We start from the raw sequence: 4,797 nt of genomic DNA, 5'->3' as shown, positions 1-4,797 counted from the left end.
CCAGAAGGCCCACCCGCCTTGGATCGACACCCGGTTAAGAAAAATGAAAAAAGTCCCTCTATTTAATGGAAGTCAGCAACAAAAAGCTGGATTTTTTCTAAGTGTCAAGGAGGGTGTCGCTTCCAGAAGGCCCACCCGCCTTGGATCACCACCCGGTTAAGAAAAAAGAAAAAAGTCCCTCTACTTAATGGAAGTCAGCAACAAAAAGCTGGAATTTTTCTAAGTGTCAAGGAGGGTGTCGCTTCCAGAAGGCCCACCTGCCTTGGATCACCACCCGGTTAAGAAAAATGAAAAAAGTCCCTCTAGTTAATGGAAGTCAGCAACAAAAAGCTGGATTTTTTCTAAGTGTCAAGGAGGGTGTCGCTTCCAGAAGGCCCACCTGCCTTGGATCGACACCCGGTTAAGAAACATGGAAAAAGTCCCTCTATTTGATGGAAGTCAGCAACAAAAAGCTGGATTTTTTCTAAGTGTCAAGGAGGGTGTCGCTTCCAGAAGGCCCACCCGCCTTGGATCACCACCCGGTTAAGAAAAAAGAAAAAAGTCCCTCTACTTAATGGAAGTCAGCAACAAAAAGCTGGAATTTTTCTAAGTGTCAAGGAGGGTGTCGCTTCCAGAAGGCCCACCTGCCTTGGATCACCACCCGGTTAAGAAAAATGAAAAAAGTCCCTCTAGTTAATGGAAGTCAGCAACAAAAAGCTGGATTTTTTCTAAGTGTGAAGGAGGGTGTCGCTTCCAGAAGGCCCACCTGCCTTGGATCGACACCCGGTTAAGAAACATGGAAAAAGTCCCTCTATTTAATGGAAGTCAGCACAAAAAAGCTGAAAATATGACAGAGTGTCAAGGAGGGTGTCGCTTCCAGAAGGCCCACCCGCCTTGGATCGACACCCGGTTAAGAAAAATGAAAAAAGTCCCTCTATTTAATGGAAGTCAGCAACAAAAAGCTGGATTTTTTCTAAGTGTCAAGGAGGGTGTCGCTTCCAGAAGGCCCACCCGCCTTGGATCACCACCCGGTTAAGAAAAAAGAAAAAAGTCCCTCTACTTAATGGAAGTCAGCAACAAAAAGCTGGAATTTTTCTAAGTGTCAAGGAGGGTGTCGCTTCCAGAAGGCCCACCTGCCTTGGATCACCACCCGGTTAAGAAAAATGAAAAAAGTCCCTCTAGTTAATGGAAGTCAGCAACAAAAAGCTGGATTTTTTCTAAGTGTCAAGGAGGGTGTCGCTTCCAGAAGGCCCACCTGCCTTGGATCGACACCCGGTTAAGAAACATGGAAAAAGTCCCTCTATTTGATGGAAGTCAGCAACAAAAAGCTGGATTTTTTCTAAGTGTCAAGGAGGGTGTCGCTTCCAGAAGGCCCACCCGCCTTGGATCACCACCCGGTTAAGAAAAAAGAAAAAAGTCCCTCTACTTAATGGAAGTCAGCAACAAAAAGCTGGATTTTTTCTAAGTGTGAAGGAGGGTGTCGCTTCCAGAAGGCCCACCCGCCTTGGATCGACACCCGGTTAAGAAACATGGAAAAAGTCCCTCTATTTGATGGAAGTCAGCAACAAAAAGCTGGATTTTTTCTAAGTGTCAAGGAGGGTGTCGCTTCCAGAAGGCCCACCCGCCTTGGATCACCACCCGGTTAAGAAAAAAGAAAAAAGTCCCTCTACTTAATGGAAGTCAGCAACAAAAAGCTGGATTTTTTCTAAGTGTGAAGGAGGGTGTCGCTTCCAGAAGGCCCACCTGCCTTGGATCGACACCCGGTTAAGAAACATGGAAAAAGTCCCTCTATTGAATGGAAGTCAGCACAAAAAAGCTGAAAATATGACAGAGTGTGAAGGAGAGGGTCGCTTCCAGAAGGCCCACCTGCCTTGGATCGACACCCGGTTAAGAAACATGGAAAAAGTCCCTCTATTTGATGGAAGTCAGCAACAAAAAGCTGGATTTTTTCTAAGTGTCAAGGAGGGTGTCGCTTCCAGAAGGCCCACCTGCCTTGGATCGACACCCGGTTAAGAAACATGGAAAAAGTCCCTCTATTTGATGGAAGTCAGCAACAAAAAGCTGGATTTTTTCTAAGTGTCAAGGAGGGTGTCGCTTCCAGAAGGCCCACCTGCCTTGGATCGACACCCGGTTAAGAAACATGGAAAAAGTCCCTCTATTTGATGGAAGTCAGCAACAAAAAGCTGGATTTTTTCTAAGTGTAAAAGTTGGGATTTTTTCTAAGTGTCAACTTTTGGTGTACCAACCCTTCCAAAATAAAGTCGGGATTTTTTCTAAGTGTCAACTTTTGGTGTACCAACCCTTCCAAAATAAAGTCGGGATTTTTTCTAAGTGTCAACTTTTGGTGTACCAACACTTCCAAAATAAAGTGGGGATTTTTTCTAAGTGTCAACTTATATAGTCGGGATTTTTTCTAAGTGTCAACTTATATAGTCGGGATTTTTTCCAAGTGTCAATTTATAAAGTGGGGATTCTTTTCCAAGTGTCAACCTGTAAAGTGGGGATTTTTTTTCCAAGTGTCCACTTTTGGTTCACCATGCCTTCCAGAGTCAAAGAAGCCCCCGAGTGAGACCCAAAAAACCGGACCGAGTGATGTCATTTGGGGTCCTATTTTCAGTCATTTTGTGGGATTTCGGTGACGCCGAGGAGGGAAGCAGGTGTCAAGGGACAGGGGGGTGCCTGTCCCTTTAAGAAGGCCGGCTTGCCGTGGATCTACACCCGGGTAGGGAATTCAAAACAGGTCCCTCTATTTGCTGGAAGTCAGCACGAAAAAGCTGGAAATATGACAGGGGGAAAAAAAAAAGAAGAAGCTGCAATGATGGCAGAGTGTCCATGTGCCTGTCCCTTTAAGAAGGCCGGCTTGCCGTGGATCTCCACCCGGGTGGGGAATTCCAAATAGGTCCCTCTATTTGCTGGAAGTGCCCCCCCAAAAAGCTGTCCATTTCCCCAAGTTTTTAAGGAGGGAAAAGCCACTTTAAGCCTAAAAAGGAAAGCGGGGATTTGGAGCCCTCCGGTGGACTTCCGCCGCCGCTGCACCCTTAGAAGAAAAAGCTGCACTTATGGCAGAGTGTCCATGTGCCTGTGCCTTTAGGAAGGCCGGCTTGCCGTGGTTCTGCACCAGGGTAGGGAATTCAAAATAGGTCCCTCTATCTGCTGGAAGTCAGCACAAAAAAAAGCTGGAAATATGACAGAGTGTCAACTTTTAGTGTAATAGACCTGCGAAAGTCAAAGTCGGGATTTTTTCTAAGTGTCCACTTTTGGTGTACCAACCTTTCCAAAATAAAGTGGGGATTTTTTCTAAGTGTCCACTTTTGGTGTACCAACCTTTCCAAAATAAAGTGGGGATTTTTTCTAAGTGTCAACCTTTGGTGTACCAACCTTTCCAAAATAAAGTGGGGATTTTTTCTAAGTGTCAACTTATAAAGTCGGGATTTTTTCCAAGTGTCAACTTATAAAGTGGGGATTTTTTCCAAGTGTCAACTTATATAGTCGGGATTTTTTTTCAAAGTGTCAACTTGTAAAGTGGGGATTTGTTCCAAGTGTCTACTTTTGGTTCACCATGCCTTCCAGAGTCAAAGAAGCCCCCGAGTGAGACCCAAAGAACCGGACCGAGTGATGTCATTTGGGGCCCTATTTTGAGTCATTTTGTGGGATTTCGGTGACGCCGAGGAGGGAAGCAGGTGTCAAGGGACAGGGGGGTGCCTGTCCCTTTAAGAAGGCCGGCTTGCCGTGGATCTACACCCGGGTAGGGAATTCAAAACAGGTCCCTCTATTTGCTGGAAGTCAGCACGAAAAAAAGCTGGAAATATGACAGAGTGCCCCCCAAAAAAAAAGAAGCTGCAATGATGGCAGAGTGTCCATGTTGCTGTCCCTTTAGGAAGGCCGGCTCGCCGTGGATCTCCACCCGGGTGGGGAATTCCAAATAGGTCCCTCCATTTGCTGGAAGTGCCCCCCCAAAAAGCTGTCCATTTCCCCAAGTTTTTAAGGGAAACAAAAACCAGGGTTGGGGTTGGATGCATCACACTGTAAGTCTCGGCTGCAGCCAGAAGCAAGTATTAAAAAGGTAGACATCAACCATCATTTAAAAAGGGGAAAACAAATCCATTCATCAATAAATCATATCCAAATTTAAAAAAAGAGGCAGCTCAAAAGAGAGGGTGTGTGTCCAGCAGAAAATAGGCATGATAAACAAAGAGGGCTGGGGTTTGGAGGAGGGCAAAATGTCCCGCAGCCGGCCGCCCGAGTTCCGGGATGCCCAGCACGTCCATAACGCACCCCGCAAAGTCAAACTGGAAGTGGAGGGGAAAAAAGCTGGGAAAGAAGTTGAATGTCCTCAAAGTGTTCCAAAATCAGTCCCACGAGTCCCGCAGCTGGCCACCCGAGTCCAGGGAAGCCCGGCACCTCCGTAACAAGGCCCGCAAAGTCACACTGCAAGTGGGGGAGAAAAGCTGGCATAGTAGCCAAAAGTCCTCAAAGTGTTCAAAAATCAGTCCCCCACCAGCCCCGCAGCTGGCCACCCGAGTCCAGGGACGCCCGGCACAGCCGTAACGCACCCCGCAAAGTCAAACTGCAAGTGGGGGAGAAAAGCTGGGGGAAAATCCAAAAGTCCTCAACGTTTTCAAAATCCGCACCCGGGACTGAGTCCAGCAAGTCCCCCCGGTCCCAAAAATGCCATTTTTTTCAAAAAATACCCAAAAAATGCGGGGGCCGGATTTCGGAACCGGCGTACCGCTTTCGGCCCGCGTGCCCTAGATTGGAGACCGATGTCAAAAATGGACGCCGGTCGGGTATTTTTTTCCTTGGGGTCTATAGAGAGTA

This window comes from Nerophis ophidion, unplaced genomic scaffold, assembly GCF_033978795.1.
Source record: "Nerophis ophidion isolate RoL-2023_Sa unplaced genomic scaffold, RoL_Noph_v1.0 HiC_scaffold_337, whole genome shotgun sequence".
Lineage (NCBI taxonomy): Eukaryota > Metazoa > Chordata > Actinopteri > Syngnathiformes > Syngnathidae > Nerophis > Nerophis ophidion.
Note: the sequence above shows the minus strand (reverse complement) of the source record.